This window comes from Macrosteles quadrilineatus, unplaced genomic scaffold, assembly GCF_028750875.1.
Source record: "Macrosteles quadrilineatus isolate MER2022 unplaced genomic scaffold, UCM_ALF_1.0 Scaffold_9__3_contigs__length_116548681, whole genome shotgun sequence".
Taxonomy (NCBI): domain Eukaryota; kingdom Metazoa; phylum Arthropoda; class Insecta; order Hemiptera; family Cicadellidae; genus Macrosteles; species Macrosteles quadrilineatus.
The window spans coordinates 78,781,656-78,800,906 of record NW_026542602.1 but is presented as its reverse complement, the minus strand read 5'-3'; the positions used below and the strand labels follow the sequence as shown (position 1 = coordinate 78,800,906).

Below are 19,251 nucleotides of genomic sequence, written 5' to 3'. Positions count from 1 at the left end.
ACTAAAAATCCTAAAAAACAGAAGTCTACTCTCTTACCTCGTTAGTGTAATTGGGATGTACCCTGATGGCATTTTATAATCTATACAGTATATGAGTTTGATTTAAGTTGAAGTGATCTAAGACTGTAGGTAGGGTGTGTGCAAAAAATATATAGGTATATATGTTAATTTAGTGTTTCTATGTGCCCCAAAGAAATACATTTTTAATAAAATAATTTACATGATGAAATATGTGCAGTGCCTATTCATTAAATTGCAGTCAACTTGTGTATACAAATTCCTTAAATTTACCTGGTATTTAATGCACTACAATTATGATCTAAAAGATTAGGTAATACAGGTTTACTTAAGGTAAACTTAGCTATTCAACTTCGCCCACTACTTTCACTAAATGCGTTATAATACTAAGTGGCATTTGATTAAAAATTCATTAAAATTATGTCTAGCTCAATATTTTTCCCACTATGTGGACATACATTGTCACACGTTGTCCAACCTTTTAAAAATGGGGAAGTTTTTAAAATAATGTGTAAACATATTTTGATAAAGCAAGTTGTGGCATTGTTGTTGTTGTTGTGTTGTGCGTTGTGTATTGTTTTGGCGAATTTCCCTATAGGGAAGTAGCTATTACCGTAGGTGGCACGGTAAGACCTAGACCCGGGACCGATTTACTTTTTCATTTTGATGTCCCCAAAAGCCAAAAACACCATTCGTTCAAATTTTTATATATGTATATATATATACGTCCGTGAACGCGATAACTTGAGTAATTTTTGTCCGATTTTGATTAAATTTGATTTAAAGGTGTAAAGCGGGATAAACTTGAATGAGTTCGCGAACCAGCACGATCGGACAATGGGAACGGGGCTTTACGAGGGGTCTTATGGGGTAAAAATTGGTTTTCTCACTTTTGACCCTCAAAACACAAAATTTCCCGATTTCTCTTTAGACCTTTTTACAGAGCTTAAAAAAACAAATAATTTAGTATATAAAAGTATTTTTGTTCGATTATTAGTAACGAAGAAAATTAAAAAAATTGTAAATTTAAAATTCCCATGTTATTCTCATGGAGAATATTGTCAAATGTTGTAGTTTGCTTGTTTATGGATATATTTTGATCAAACTTGGCAAATTTATTTATTTTTTACTAAGCTATAAATATTTTACTCAAAAACACACTTTATTAGTTTCCTTGTAGCAGCAAACATAGGTACTCGTTAAACCTAATGTTATTAAAATATATTTAACTGAAAATCAATTCAGACAAATGGAAATTCGCTTAGTCAGCAGGTTTGCTGCGGCGGGGGTATTTTACAATCGTGATGGAAAATGCCCGCAATAAACATTTGAACAACAAAACCTTTTTGTAATTTTTCAAAATTCACTATTCAAGTTAAATTTACATAAATATAAATTATATAAATTCTACTGTAACAAACCAAACTCTTTTAAATAGAGTATCTAATTCAGATAAAAAAAAAAAAACAATAAAAATATAATCATGTTGGCGAAAAGCTAAAAAAATTAGATTTTAATTGGCAATGCTTAGACATTTTTGAAAATATAAAGACAGCTTTCGTAAGGAGTGAAATAACTATCCGAAATGGGTAGGCATATTTAATCTTAAATTGCGTGAATAATAATGCATTTAAATCTCTTACTCTCACTACCAAACATCCTATATTGTAGAATAGAGTGAATCCATTCATTTTAGCATTAGCCTGATCACACCAGAGTTATTTGTTTTCCAACAACAATTTTGATTCCATTGTTTTAGAAGCATTCGGCACTAACGGTTTGGGGGCTCCCGTGAAAACTATTTTGGGCCCCGTATATAAGCTATTTTTTGTATGAATTGAAAATAAATGTTATGCCTTTCATAATCTAGGTTACGGTCCTACTTAACAATGCTAAGTTCACGATATCAATAGTTGAACTTGACGTTTTCTTTGTTTACGTCTTCGGTCTTCTTATCTGCTCTCGTGTACTGAACGATATGTCTTACATGAACACTGAATTCTTAGACCCCTCATTAGTGTTCAATAGGATTTACAATTAGCAGTCAAAGTTCATGATGTTTTGACGAACATCGCTTATAGTGCAGCACAGAGAACACTGCAGAAATTGAAGTTGCATCATTTATGTAGCCAGCGATGGCCATTCGACAATGAACAAGGACAGCAGATACACTATTATGTTTATAAAAAATTTTATAATGGTACGAAACTGAAGTTAGTGTTAAATATTTAGTAATTCAACTAAAGACGTTTAGTAAAATATTTATTTAATAGCATATGCACACAATCAAATATAAGAAAATTAATCATTAATTAAAATTAAATTAATCATTGTAGATATTTCAAGTAAGGTGTTTTGGTTCGGTTATGAAAGGATTCAACAGCTGATATGATGACGTCACTAACCAAAGTTCACTACTGACCACTTCCTATCAGTCAGTTTAAACTCACCTCTTTTAGTGCTTGTTACCTTTTGGTTTTGCTCGAGTTAAAGATTTTAATCTCTCTCACTCTCTTGCCGCTACAATTGCATTATTTCCAATTTTAAGTATTTATTTCTAATTTAAAGTACCAAGTCTCAAACAAGGATCCAAGATGATATTTTTATTTAATTTAAAGTAAATGTGTTGTAAATATACGTCTACAGTCAAGAATAATCATGAGTAGTGAAATGCTTTCTTTTTATAGACAAAGAGGAGTTTTAATTTAAATCAGTGAAGAATTACATACTAACCAAAAATAGTCAAATTTCAACATCATCTTTCATCTGTGGTCCTCCATGTTCATCACTCAGGTCAGAGCCATCGCTTCTCTGATCATCTTCTTCCTACTCAACTAACAACTGAATGTATCTCCAATATCAGGATATAGAGGTATTTTTCACAATTTTACTTCTTAAGACCATATTTAACAGTTAGTATGAACCGACTCAATTGCAACAAGTTACCTATAATTTCTTTCACTCGAAATATTTTTTTCGTGAGCTACTGGGTAACTAATTACATTTTTCATTGGTTTTGGAGCTTTTCAATCCGAAAACATTCTAAGCTAAAACTCTGGGCAGTTATTTACTTGCTAAGAAACCGGTGGAACAAATTCAGCTCGACGACTGTAAGATTAATTCTATTAGCTCACTGCAATTGATAACATTAAAGCATTATATAAACTCGGTGCATCTAGGATGCTAAAAGATCATTTCAGCTAGAATAGAGAAACCGTTTTACATTTATAAATGTAGGTATAAAAGAATTACAGTGTGTACGAAGTAGCTATAAAGATGGAACAGTTGCCGAGCGATAGACAGTGTGATGGATGAGTATATGTTACACTCAATCTCAGAATTCGGACAATGTCCGAAATTTCTACCCACTCCGCGATGTGGATAGTGTGAAATACCCACGTCGCGGAGTGAGCATTTTATTTCGGACATTGGCCGAAATGAAATGCCCAATTTAATGTATAAATAGCATTTTAGAAAATACAAGAAAACAGCAAATTACCGAATGAACAAATATAAAAAGGTCCACTACACATACATTGAAATTATGTTTTTCCGCTTTACAAAAATAGATGTTGCCTTAAAACGCCGATTATCACACAGTTCTTATTACATATATTTTTACTCATTGGCACAAGAGGTGCTGCTATGGTATTTATAATTGCATTTTACGTTTGAATTTATACATTTACATGATTTAATAAAAAAGTGTTTCTTGCAACCACATCTTATAGCAGTTTCCAGACTGTTTTGTCAACCTGTATATAGACACTAATTCGTCCTAAAAGTGATATGGTAATTTATTTTTGTGTGACTTTTTCACTTATAACGAAAAATAGGAGAGTGCACAAAAGTGTATATTTTATTTGTTTATATTATTTTACTGTATAGTTTGTTGTAGTTATATGTTCTTAAATACCTATTATATCTGATTTTTTTTATGGGAAGACTTCACAATAGGCTACCCAGTCAAAACCCACCACGAAATATTATATAGGCTCTTTTAAAATTGTCTGAAACCCTTAATTTGAGATGGTTTAGAAAATTATAGTGATTGAATATACTTATGTTACAAATATTTAATTCCTGAATTAAAATTGTTTCAACATTTTATTTACTTACACATTAAGTTTTACTTTTCAAATTACCATCTTAAAATAAATTAATAGATAGCTAGATGCTTTGCTAGGTAGTGGCTATTTAACATGGATACAATGCCTTGTCAGCAGACCGCTTGGCTAAAATATGCGATTTGCACAGTCTTCATTGTAAATAATAGTTAATTGTATCATAAATAAATTGTGTCATGAATTTTTGATAATAGTTTATAGAATGATAATGAATCAAATAGATTGGAAAAATAGTTTAAAATTTTAAATAAGTGGACTGTATTTTGTATAGGAGAATTTTGGTTTAATTACATTGAAAGATTCACTTACTGTTCTTGGTAAAATAAATCTTCTTAAATAAATAACTTATCTTCTTAAAGTTGAATAAAACTGACTTTAATAATAATTTTCTTGAATTTAGTTTTTGATACCAACACTTTTTTCATGCATCTTCATTCAGGTAATTCTGTCTTCATTTGTTGATCTTAATCACAGTTACATGTTTTTTAAAGATCTAATTGTTGTACATTTAATTTTGAGTAGTTAAACTGCTTGCATTTACAGTGTTGCCAATTTTAATAATGAAATATTATTTTAGATTCAATGTGATTTAATATTATAACATATGATAATTAGTAATATTGAAATGAATTGTAATTTAAACTAATAATAATAAATTGTAAACCTAAACATTGGTTAATGAATTTTGATTGACTTATTTGGAATAATTTAAATATGAATGAAATAAAGAAAACTAATAAATACTTAACAAATTGCATAATTTTAATAATGTTCGCACCCATCAATCTGTCTAACTAATAAAATAAGGAAAAAATGGATAGTAATACGTTTTTATAAAAAGTTACAAGCCGTGATTACATTTCGATTCACATTTTACTGCTTTTTAAGGATCATAACATTACGAACCCAAAGTTTATCGAATATGTGGGCTGTTTGTACAAAATGAGCCATTAAAATAGTTAAATAAACATGTTCGTAATGTGTATAGTTTTGTTTAATTACTGTGCATACATATCTATTCTATTGTGTATGCTTCCTTGAAATTTTGAACATATGTTAGCAAATAACGTGTATTTTTAAGAAATACAAGACCATTCTTCTCTTTTCGCTAGTTTTGCAAAATAAACTCTACTCTTGAACGCTTAAGAAATATTTGTCAATCATCCGTTAAAATGTCAATTTTGAAATATAAAATTTATGATACTGTAGTAAAACTTTTAATCGATGTAAATATATGGATTTGTCAAGATGGTTATCAATGCTAATTCCAACAGAGCAATGCAAAATAAATGTTTCCTGAGTAGGCATAATCTATTTTTCACACGCTTATGATTATCAAGAATGTTCTTGATACCATTAAAAAAATCACTTAGAGTCATTCTAGGAGTTCTAACTCATAAAACAATTATAAAACTACAAAGAAAATATCTGATCACACAGTTCCCTAGATATTTATACTACAATCACATACTACTTTGGTATGTGGACAAATATTTTGAGATGGTAACTAATTCTACAGCGGAAATTAACATTGTTCTTTTTTTAAGAGTTGTTAGCCTCCGGATTACGTTTGAATATTTATAATGGTTTAAATACCTGCATTCATCAATCCAATATGCTGCTTGTGGCAACTATAGTTAACTTGTACGGCCTGAAGATGGTTCCCTGTGAACCGAAACTATAGTTGCCACAAGCAGCATATTGGATTACTGAATGCAGGTATTTAAACCATTATAAACATTGTTCTATTATAGTAAACTTGTTATCTTCTAAAGACTCCCTTGGGAATAATTAAAAACCCACAAAGATAATTTGTGAGCTTATAGTGTTGAATATATCAGAATCACAATCTCTTTGGTATTTGAAAATCATTTGTAGTTGTACATTCCATGTACTATTTTGGTTTCCCAATTATTGAAAGTAATTATTTTAATGTAATGCGTTTAAATGGTTTTTTTTTGCTTTCTTGCCTTAAAGGTTCCATTTTAAGATCCGTAACGATTCTTATTTTCTCTGATTTTACATTTAAATTTAATTCGTTCTAACTAAATTGACAATGTATGACACTAAAGGTGTGTGTGTTGAAGGAATGCAATACCTGCGACTCTTTACTATTATCCTATGCTATTATACAATACTTTTAGTAGGCCAAAAAGTTACAAATACAAATTAACAAAATTTGTAGAACCTTTAAAAATATTTTATTTAAACTTACTCTTTCTTTAACTACTAACAGATATATGTAGTATACCATATTAGTGATTTGGGACCATTCTAAAAGTAGGCTATGAAACAAGGTTTAAAATTAATTGTTTCATAAGTATTTATTATGTTTCAATGTGTAGTATTTCTTTACAATGATTTTGAGTTCTGATAATAACATGTTAGAAAATAGAACCCCTACAAAGTCCAGTGCATATATTGACACTTTGTTCTTAACGTAAAACCTTTTCAGAATAATAAATTCACTGTATTGTCAATACGCCAATTTACACTGAAGATCTCAATAATATCTTAAATATACCAATGCAGATTTTGAGTGGGAAGATTCCACAATAGAATGGTGCCTCAAATGTCAATACCTAAATAATAATACCTATGTTTACTTATATATATAAGGAAATTAATAAAATGTGCAATTTTTTTTTTTTTTTATAACAAGCATGATTTTTACCAACGTGGACACTACTTGTAAAATGCAATTAGTAAACCGATTTGAGTTTGGTAATTATGTAAAGAATTAAAACAATTGTTGGTGAAATTATTGTTACTTTTACTCAGTGATAAACTATTGAAACAAAGTAATTAAAGAGACTTAAATATATGTACGGTAAGTAAGCCTATAAGCTGTGTGTAAGTAACCAAACACATAAAAATACTTGTATTTAAAAATACATCATTATTAATTCCCATAGAATGATTTCCTCTACATTCCAGCACAAAGAGGTAGGTGTGTAATGCATTTGTATAATCTTTATGAATTTAAATAATTTATTGGTGAATTTCAACTAGTGACACTCATTTACTATCCTAGCCCCACGTTCTCGCCTCGAAGCAGTGCGTAGACAATTTTTAAAACAGCGTTTAATATCCCTCCAAGGTCATAGGCGATGGGGGCTGCTTCAGGTTCAGCCCGTGGTCGAGGTTCTGCGAGTGAGGTCACCTGAAAAACGTATCTGTTCACCTAAAATGTAACCATTAAAACACAACCATACGATCTTCTAATTGGAGTGGAGACTGAAGAAACATAAATACAGAATAATATTTTATTAAATTTATTTTCCTAATTTACACTTATATTATCACTTATCGTCCAGTGTACAACATATACATTAAAAGGTGTTATAATCGTATGTATCATTTTAAGCGCATGAAAGTATGCGGTCCTCTCCTTGGGTGTGGTGGTTGGGTTTGCGTTTGAGTTCGGGAGGTTTTTTATTTATCCTAGGATCTTATGGAGGCCGACGTTCTCCCCTCGCAGGAGAGCGTATAAGATCTTCAGGACGGCGTTCAGGATTCCTCCAAGGTCGTACGCGATGGGAGCGGGGGCGGGGTTGGGGCTGGGGCCCGCTGCAGGTGCTGCCCACGACGTACTCTGAAATTGGTTTGATTTTGAGTCAAAATAATTAATTTCTAGAAAAAATATTTCAACATAAACCTCTCCCAAAATGTTGACATTTACGAAGCTCCTAATTATTACTCCAGCTAACATATCCTTCACTCCTAGAATTTGATTAATAAAATCATCTGTTCTTGGTAAAATCAACCTGATATTGCTCACTCAGTTTACATTACAAATGTTTTCAAGACACATGTATCTACTCTATTTTAGTTTTTCCCAAGTATGGGTAATACAATTTAGAGACATCGGTTGAAAAGTGGTGGAACGAATTTTAACTAACTGTTAGCCCAGGCAAAAAATCATATTTTAGCACGTGTCAGTTTCAAAATTGGAGAAAACAGTTACCTACAGCGTAGAATAGTTATTATAGATACATAGTTGAAAACTCATGACGTAGGAATGAGAGGGATTTTGACGGATATTTGAAACACCACGGGCTCGTAAACATTATAAGTGGTTATTGGTAGTGGTAAGGAAATAGATTTTTGAATAAGAACGACAGATCTTTGTTGACTCAGACAATTAATATATAAGTTATAAGCTTACTTTTCAAGATTTGTAAAATTCAACCCTAACAAATCACTACATTCTAGTCTATAACGTAGTGTTCCCATGTAAAAAACTAAAAATAAATACTTAATCTTAACTACCTATAAAAATATTTAGACATGCACTATGGATGCGATGCTCCTTGGTGTGGATTAACGTCCGCACTAGTGAGTACTACGATTATCCGCAGTACTATCCTGATATTTAGACCAATTCGTTAATAACAAGGAAAAATTGTGGTTCAGATTCTACTACAAACTGTAGGTCCCTTAGTTGGCATTGGCTTTATGGGCTATTAATTTAGAGCTGTGTCTAAGGAACATGTCGGCCTTAGTCACTAACATGTCGGCCATAGTCACTGACAAGACGACAAGATCGCGTCACTCATCCTACACTAATCCTTCACTCATATTTGGGTTAAAATACGCACATAGTGGCATTCAATTCATAAATAATTGATTGATATAATTGTTATGCCGTTAATAAAGAAGCAGCAAAAAGTTGTAGTAATAATAAAAAAATTTGAAATTTATTTTGAAATTGTAATTACATTTATATTGGAGATGTTGTATGGCTTAAACTTAAAAGATTGATGGAAGTATCCGGATTATGCATTCGTTGTATTTAAAAGGATTTGGCAGCAACGTATTTCCGAGGAGCATAATGTTAACAAAATGTCACAACAATAAATAAACCTAGTAATATCCTATCTTGATTACACCATTTTATGGAGAAACGAATCTGAACATTAGCTTTCATGTTTTTACTTTCCGTACGTTGGTATTGATTTTACTGAATAAAGTACCTATTTAACAAAACATAGCTTAACATATTCCCCTGATTTTTATTTTGTGTAATGCAACACAGATGTAAGCCAAGGGTGATATATTATCAACGATCTGTTCTTTCTTTGTTACATGCATAAATCGTAAAAAATCAATAGTTGCTTAAAATAAAATTAGGGTAATTATTACTTGTTTTTTAAGTGGTAAGTATAGAAAGGAAATTTTTTTGTCTTGTTGACATAAACAAAATGTTAGCCTAAAATGCGTTGAACCAAAAAACTGCATGCCCGCAATGGATCCTGAATTCTTGCCGGGTTTCACTGTTTCTTTGTGTTTTTTTGTGTTATTATTTTGCAAAATTTCCCAGATAATATGACATTTTATAGTTGTTAATATTTATTGTTATGACATTAGCCTAATAGTTACCCACCCAATTTGTAGGTATGTTACCTATCTATTTTTTTAGACTACGTACACGTACTAAACCAAACTTAAAATACATCCTTCACTAATACTTTTTAAGTGATTAAAACAACAATTTTACTCAAATATATGAGATATTGAAATAACAGCTAAATTAAACTTCGATGTGTAGTGTAGTTTATAAAATATTAAACTACAAGTGTATTTTTTTATATTAAAATAATGTAACTATTTATAACATTTATTTAGGAATTTTGAGTGAAGATTTATTAGGCTACAATAGTTCAATTAAAATTAAGAGGCTTAAGTAGGTCGTTCTAAGACAAAAATTTAACCAGCAAGATTTATCGTAAAGCTTTCATAAAACCAAAAAACAAGTCAATTGGCAACCCGAATGCTAAAAACAAAACTATGTTATGGTTCATGTTATACTTTAGGGTAATGTGTTTTGATGAATATTTTATACAAAAATAATGAATTGAATACAAGAGAAAAGTCCTAGTTTCGCATTGATTTTGAAGAAAATATATTTGTATTATTCGGAAAGAATATAACTACAAGTGTATTTTTTTATATTAAAATAATGTAACTATTTATAACATTTATTTAGGAATTTTGAGTGAAGATTTATTAGGCTACAATAGTTCAATTCAAATTAAGAGGCTTAAGTAGGTCGTTCTAAGACAAAAATTTAACCAGCAAGATTTATCGTAAAGCTTTCATAAAACCAAAAAACAAGTCAATTGGCAACCCGAATGCTAAAAACAAAACTATGTTATGGTTCATGTTATACTTTAGGGTAATGTGTTTTGATGAATATTTTATACAAAAATAATGAATTGAATACAAGAGAAAAGTCCTAGTTTCGCATTGATTTTGAAGCAAATATATTTGAATTATTCAGAAAGAATATATCGTGTCTATAATTAATGCAATTGGTTCATTCAATTTTGTTTTATATTAAAACCAAAACAGATATAAATCACATATAAAAAAAAAATTAAAACTCTGATATTTTAAGTATAATTAATACTAGCAAGTATTAACGATCAGATTAATAGAACAGTGCTAGAGACGTTGTGAAAAATGTGATTGTCTTAGTTAGTTGAAAAAGAAGTGGTAATGACAAAGCAAGAATGGGAATAGCATGCTACACAATGTTATCTGTGTAACTAATTAAGATATTGTTATAAAATAATAAATTGGGAATGATAAGTTAAAGATTTAGCTGTGATTGATCTAACTAACTTAACACACCACCCTTATATACTACGTCCCTAAAAAACGACATTTAAACGCAAAAAAATCAGATAAATAGCTCAACATTAAACTCGGTATGGATTTAGAAGTCAATAAATAAACACTACGGATTAATTACATATTATCAATGAAAATATTCATAAGAAAATTTAAGTCTTAAAACTTATTTCCATTTAACACAATTGTATTTCTCATTTGTAATTCGCTTAAAAGCCTAGGGATCTTCAACATTTTTTCAAAGATTTTCAAAACTCTTGAAAACATAATCCATACACACCAACACGTCGATCTACATTACCCAAAAACCTTGAAATGTCAAATCCAGAAATAATCCAAAAAGGGGATCGTGCGATATATATTGACACCACTTGCATACACTTCATATAGTATACACTGTCGGCTAATCCACTTATCTAGAAGGCATCACTCACCGCAAAGACTGACAAGATGATCAAACAAAGGCTCAACGCGTATTTCGCCATCTTGAGCCGTTATTATTCCCGCCCGCGGAAAATCTTATCAATATTTCATTCCATCATCGACAGCCACCATCTGAGAACCAACAGTGTTATCTTTCTCTGAGCGATACGCTGTATATTACAGAGCATTACTTGAATGATAACAGCGTTAGAGGCAAGGAGTCTTGGCAGAGGAACCTTCCATGGACGCTTCTGTAAAAAAATGTCAATATACACTTCTGGTTGGATATTAATTTAGAAAATCATAGCGTACAAGGCTAATATTGCCCTTAATAGTTAGCACAAAAGTGTTCTGCTTAAGTGTGTTTCATATTCCCGAATTTAATTGAATTCATAGGGAGTGACAATAAGCCTGTTTGAATTCAACGCGAGCAATTTTTGTGTCGTAGAGTATACAACAGGTTGCAATGGATTACATATGATAATCGATTCGTGAATGCCTCGATCACGACAATACTTATTATTGGCAAAGGCAATACACTAAAACCTGTATTAAGTAATGCTAATTCATTTGCAAAATTGCAAATTAAGTTGATGTTTGTATGTCACCCTGTCTTACTATCGGAAAACACCACTGAACCAAATTTGACTAAGTGGTAGCCAATGTATTTATCTCTTGACTTAAGGCGCTGTCGCGGGCCTTTAAATTTTTAAAGCTGGGATTCAGGAGGGAAAACATAACAATTGCATTTTGATTGTACAAGAAACACATTTTATTTTATTTCAAAACGTTTTTATTTCAAATCAGACAGCTGAAGCCAAAGAAAACTATGCTACAAGTGCATGTAACATATTTCTGGGACCTGATTTATAACTGTGCTAATATTATTAGTAAGAAAATTCAAGTTACAAAATACTAGTTAATAATATAAGTATTTCATAACACAACTATTGTTGTTTAACAAGACTCGCTTAATTTAGCAAGAACAATTATACATTCTTAGTCAGCTAACTCGAAACCAATGTTTGCAGTAAACAATCTATGTCAAGTTGGAGAAAACTCAAATTAAGGAGAATAAATTTCAAATTAAACGATTAAATATCCAAATGCACAAGAATAAACTAGAGTTTAGGAAGCTGGATTTGGATATTGGCATCTGTCATCACAGCTTTTACAGAGCAAATATTAAAGTTAATCTGCCTCTAGTTGGCAGTCGTCAACAGTTTTTAATAACTATAAATAATGTTATGTTTCAACATTTTTTAAATCATATTTTTGTTCAAAGCCTCTTTTTTGCTTTGAGAAATCATAAATTATGTCCTCATGTATAGAAAATTAGAATTTATCACCAAACAAAAAATAAATATATGTAGTTTTTATATAGTTAAGTGGGCCCATATTATTTAATAGTTCAATGATAAATACTTGCTTCATTTATTACATTCTGAAAATAAATGCTAATCTTATATCGTACGTGCTCGAAGTATCTTAGTAAGGAGAAAAAATCTTGGTCCTTCATCTTCAAATAAGAGGTCACAACAATTATTAACACAATCTATTTGCTTAAAAAAACAAACATAACCTTCAATTACCTGCCTCAAATTTCAATGACTAAACCTAACTACCAGTAAAACCTCTTTTTAATAATACTAATATTTGTCCGTTAAATAATAATATTAATAAAGACTAGGAAACAAAAGTCAAGTAAAATTATAACAATTTACTAATATTTTGTAATTTACAACTAGTAGTTTGTAAATAAGTATTTATCCGTTACTAAACGAAATTTCAGTTTAACAATTTACAAGGCTTATATTATTAGTTTGTATTTTGTTATAAAACAGGCCCTAGGCATTAACAGTAGTTTACGCAACGATTGCGTAAAGATAATGTTAATGACACGAGTAGAAAATATAAGGTAAAAGCCTTGGCGAGTGGGTACACTACTTTACCTACGACAGTGTTTTAATTACTAAAAATCACTACTCATAACTTATGTTTTCGTTTATAACCTCTCATAGCCACTGACAAGTGATGCAAGGAAACAATTGCACCACTCAACAATTAAATTGGCCTGAACAGCTGATTAGTTTAAGTTCAAATCATTACAATTTTACTTCTTCTCTCTCAATCCTTGAACCTCATTGGTCCTTTACCCGTGTTGTTATGAGTAAAACTATGCTGTTATAAATGTAAACAATGCTGTTATGTGAAACTTTCTAATTCTAAGATCTGAACTAAAAACGACTACTTTAAAAAACGGTCGTAGGTAAAAAAACCTAAATATCTCATAATCCTGTATCATACATTTTACTCAAACGTATCGGATTCATATTGTGTCCGATTCCTTTACAACAATGATAAAAACTCCATTCCCGGCAATACTGAACAGTTACTAACACCACCATATTACCCGTCACATGAATTGCAGAAAAACCATTTCCGTATTTATTTTACTTTGATATCCATTTGTTTTACATGGAAAGTTGAACTTAGTAAAAAAAAATCCATTTTAAACTCTTCACTCCTTTTGAAACAGTTAAAGGGAAAATAATTCTATAGTTTTTGGATTAAATTCATCAACCTTATAAAAAAGGATTAACGTCAGCCTTTCCAGTTTCAAAGCGAATTACCAAGCATATGATTTAAAATTCTAATAGAAACCAAATCAATGACTACTTTAATTAATTGAAGTTAACATGGTACTATACTGTCTAAATTTTAATACCTTATCTCAAAATAATTTGCTCCATCTATTCTTTTGAATTAGGTTAGAAAACAAAGAATTTTATTAGAGACTGATGCAAAATATTTTTATAAACATTAAATCTCCTGTCTTTTTATCAAGCACTATTATCTTTTGTAGATCTCCAAGTATTTGGAACATTTGTTTCCTTCATCTGACCAGTTACCACGTAGCTTCATATAGCAGCTTCCAACTGTTATTATCTATTATCGTTTTTAAATATCTAATACTGTAACTCCATCGTTATTTTCCATTGCCTTAGCTTATTGGCCTTGTTAATTTCGAATAAATAATAATAGTGGGATTTTCCAAACCTTTGTTTTACAGCATTTTTTATAGTTTACATGATTTTGTTTAAGATTAAAATTTTCTGGTTGTTTTATATACAAACAAAAACGTCCTTAAACGGCTTAGTAACTTTTTAACCAACATACATACGGTGATTAAATTTTGTATCTAAATATTTACAATAAAATATTCCTATTTAATCAATTATCAATTTTCTCCTACAGGGGGACTGTCACAAGGAGTAAGAAGAAAATCTTTTAAGCAAACATAGGTTTATTTGCACATAAAATTAAAGGTCTATTAAGGGTTTCGTATGACAGCCATTCGAAGATGCATTGAATTTGCGTTGCTTTTATAAGCTACCTCGGAGGAAAATCATAAACGTATGTATAAGTCGATATGCACATAAAATTAAAGGTCTTAATTTTTTGAATAAAATGCCACAAATTTAAGATCAAAGTGACAATTGAGTAAACAATTGAACCGAACTGTATTGAAACAAACTGAGGTCATAGATTCAAAATGGCAGATTCAAGATATCTTTGAACGGCTGCCATTTTTGACTCTGTTGTCTGTTTGAGTTCAAATTTGCGGCATTGTATTTTACTAGTAAAGACATTTAATTTTATGTGCATATTAAACTATGCTTAAATTTTAATTTTAATAAGATAATAAAAGTGTCTTCTTACTCTTTGTTGGCTGTCCCCCTGGAGGAGAGGAAAATTGATAATTGCTTAAAAAGGTAGGTTTTTATGAAAATATCTAGATAGGAAACTATACCACCGTTTTTATCTATATTGGTTGAAAAAATATTAAGCCGTTCTGGGACTATTTTAACACACTGTAGTTTAATGTATATTTTATTTTGTTAATGATTTTTATTCATTGGATTTCTGATCATTCGTGGGCTTATAAACATATTTTTAACACTAATCGTTACTTGTGATTCTTAAAATTAAAGTTTTTAATTGTTTTTTTTTAAATCAACGAAAAGCGAGAGATTCAGTTTTAGTAATATTTACTTTGTTATGAAATTCACGTTGTTTCTAAATAGTTTGAACAATTTTATTTTTTTAAATCGTATATATATTATATACGATTTTAAAAAGTAATCCAAGTAGTAATTCAACGATGTCTTACCTGCCTGAATTACATTAGAGTCGTGTTAAATATTATACGTTACTGCATTGTAATTAAGAAAATATGAAAATAAAACTACATACAGTAACAGTTGAACATTGACTTTCAAGAAAATTATAAAACAAACTTTGACTTGATTTTTTTTAGCTTTTATTTACAAAAAAAAAAACTGATCAAATATGTGATCTAGGCCTCATTTATATAATTAGTATTGATTTCTTGAAAGAAGGCAGTGCATGATTCTTGGTTATGTCTGATACAAACAAGCTTTTATCGTAGTAGAGTTTCATGTGTGTTTGGATTATGAAAAACAAGTATACATTTAAATGGCTACAGTCACAAGCGTTATAAACAAACAACAGTTTTCGAAGGAAAAAAATACGCTAGCGACTAATTCAATTTGTTTCTGAAATTTTAAAGTGTTTAATCTTTCCTAAACAATATACCAAGTCAAAAATGATACTGGCCCAAGAAGTATATAGCCTCAATAGTGTGAGCACCAAGAGTAAACAGATATTTGTGTTTCAGATCAATAGGTTTTGGACAATTAATAAACGGACAACTATATAATATTGAAATGCATTTTATTATGATTGTATTGTTTGTTGAATTAACCCAACCAACTTCTCGAGCAGTCCACCTAGAAGAGGACCCAATCCTGGTAGCTTCTTCACCATATTCACTATACTCTGTAAAAATAAACATAGCTTAAATAACTATGGTGGGGTCCCTTTTGGTTACCAAATCATCAGGCTCACTTTAATTACTTAGTACGTTTATCACATGGTCATTTAATACTTTCTATTATGAAGGGTAAACGTGTTCTATTGTGAAACTTGTTGATGGCTAGGGTAACTAATAATCGTCCTTTTTTATTAAACCAAAGGATCTGTTTGTAATGAAAAACAATGTGTAAAAGCCGTGATTTTCATCACTGAGAAACGATTTATATGGATCTAAATTTTCTTTATTATTTGCATTTTTTTTGTCGTACTTGAAATAGTACTGTAGTTAACCTGATAATGATCCTTTTCACCCTCTTGCGAAAGAACAATGGGTTACAGTATTGAACAGTTTTATTTTTGTGTGAATCCAATTTCCCCACACACGCAAACATATGTTTGTCTGAAAATATTACTCACGATTCAAATATTGTGTTGACATTGTACAATCATTCAGTAGAGATACTTCAGAAGTAATTTATTTTACGATACAAAATTTAGTTTCGACTGTTTTTCAATTTAGGTGTAACACAACTCATAGTTAAATGATTTAAATTTTTTTTTTGTTATGATTATAGCTCTAAATATGTATATTTTGATGAAACCAGTTTATGAGTTGAAAATAAATTATTTGAGATGTTTATAATTTAGTACAAATTTGATTTTGAACATGAATTTGATGTTTTATAAAAATAATACGAATTGTTTTTTATGTACAAAGCTTTTATCCAGAAGAGCATGGGTCATCTTAATACATAAACAAAACATTGTTTATTCAAGATATATTTTAATTTGTTATCTGCAGCTTGAGTATAAAATGAAAAATTGTATTGTTTCGAGTTTTAAAAAGCATTAGGATTCTTAAAAGTTATATTTTGTGTTTTTTACATACTCTTATATTTTTAGCCCAATCACACGTATTTTATTTTTACTTAATTCAACAATATTAAGATATTGCGTTTAAATCAAACGATGGATTGTAAGTGCAACGATAATACTACGAAATACATTTATCCTATAAAAGATAGTGTTATATTTTAACCATACTCATCAATATTGGAAATATTAGAATTATTTTAGACTAACTAACTTGTGATGATTGAAGATGTTCAATAACATTGATAAGTTTTTATTTGATCTTATATCTAGTTATCGTTCTATTATTAGACCCTATTAAAATTGAAATCCTGTTTAAGTTTTTGGATAACTCGTACAAAATAGAATAACCTTTTACACACAAATAGGATAATTAAAACTCCACTATATCAAGATCAGACTCTTGCAGTAACAGAAGGTAATTGATTTTGAAAGTAGGGGATTGTTTATGAGTAAACCTCCATCTACTACAATATCAGTCAACCAAGGTTGAAAAGATGAAGACTTACGACGACGAAGATTCCAAAGTTATCTGTCAGAAGGGTACTGAGGTCTTGCCCCCCTGGTCCTGCCGATTCTTCCTCACCTTGTGGTACAGCGTGGCTCAGAGATATCACAATCTGGAGACATTACATGGGTCGTTAGATAACACAGACATAAATGGAATAGTTTAACGGTAAATAATATGGGTTATTTACTAAATTTTCTTTATTTTTTTACCATTTTTAAAATTTGTCCACCAACTACCGCAGACTGCTGTAGTATGCGATGGTTTAACAATTTTCAAATGCCAACAGTAAGAGAGACATGGCAAGAATTTTTAAGATGAGCCAGGTAATCACTCGATCTCTTTACATACTGGTCATCAGCACTTGACGCTACCAACTGTACTGGTCATCAGCACCTGACGCTACCAACTGTACTGGTCATCAGCACCTGACGCTACCAACTGTACTGGTCATCAGCACCTGGCGCTACCAACTGTACTGGTCATCAGCACCTGACGCTACCAACTGTACTGGTCATCAGCACCTGACGCTACCAACTATACTGGTCATCAGCACCTGACGCTACCAACTGCATTGCGTAACAATTATTAACTGCTCAAAAATTCCAGGATTGAATGGCAGGAGTTTACCATGCATACACTATATGAAGAAGAGGCACACTTTTTATGGAATTCAGATTAGTATTGTAACAACAGCAAAATATCAACATTGGTTGAAATGAAAGTGTTTCCTGTATTCAAAAGGCACAGTTACTTTTTCCGTTTACATGCTTCAATAATAAAATGTTTGTTGTAAAGTGATGTTTGTATCTGTGACAATATGAAGACACTAAACTATTTAAAATTGATAATGATGAAGGTAAAAAAATTACTATGGACTTTTGTACAAACGAAGAGTATTAAGGTATATAGACCGGCGTCTCACATGATAAAGATAATAGTAGCTGACAAATGATATTAGGTATAATCAAATTCATATTGGTTTATTCATCCAAAAAACAATAATTATTACCGTAATCCGTAGCTCAATATTGAACTCGCCCCCTCAATTCAGACAAATGGCTGAACACAAAGAAAATTGATTGAACACCACGACTTACATGGACGATTCCTTTACACTGCAGTAAATAACTAAAGTAACATTTGAATATTTTGCAATTAATTCATTAAGTATTCAATTTTGTTTCAAATAAATCACTAAGCAATTACTAAATAATTACATTGATTTATAAACAAATCAAGATATATCATATTAATTACATTGATTTTTTATTCATTGTTGAAGTAATCAAACTAACCTCCTTGCCATGTAATTTAGTTTAAATGAGACAAGAATGTAACTAATTATGTAGTTATAAGAACTAGTTTGAAGATTCTTATGAATAATACTCTTTAAAGTCTACACAAAAAATAAAACAACCCTGAAACTTTTAAGTTTAACCCTTTCTTTCCCAATAATCTAAATCATAATCATGATTTTTAAGTGAGATTCCTGATTCTACTGTTTCCGAATGACCTAAATGTGAGTCATAACTGAGTAGGGAATTAAGTTTATTTTAGGTTGGCAGCACTTTGGTTACATGATAGTTTCAATATTTGTCAATTCATGAGTTTTGGAGGCAAGTCACCAGTTTGAGAAATGTGAGCTATAGCTGACCTTGGTGAATAATCTTTTGTAAGATATTGAATGTATTCAGTAATAGAAAAATAATGTAGCGTTGTTTTTGTAGTTTTACCATGCTATATAAATAATTTCAAGCAGATATT

The 19,251-nt window shown here is 30.4% G+C and overlaps 2 long non-coding RNA genes across 2 annotated transcripts; both read right to left on the bottom strand.

Annotated features, from left to right (window-relative positions):
• Nucleotides 1-7,397: 7,397 nt before the first annotated feature.
• Nucleotides 7,398-11,352, bottom strand: LOC129004080 (uncharacterized). The gene is made up of 2 exons (XR_008491674.1): nucleotides 11,216-11,352; nucleotides 7,398-7,740 (listed from the first exon to the last, which is right to left on the bottom strand). It is a non-coding gene; the product is annotated as an uncharacterized LOC129004080 (long non-coding RNA).
• A 4,593-nt stretch (nucleotides 11,353-15,945) lies between these two features.
• LOC129002274 (uncharacterized) lies at nucleotides 15,946-17,597 on the bottom strand. Its single transcript, XR_008491559.1, has 2 exons — nucleotides 17,486-17,597; nucleotides 15,946-16,067 (listed from the first exon to the last, which is right to left on the bottom strand). It is a non-coding gene; the product is annotated as an uncharacterized LOC129002274 (long non-coding RNA).
• Nucleotides 17,598-19,251: the final 1,654 nt, after the last annotated feature.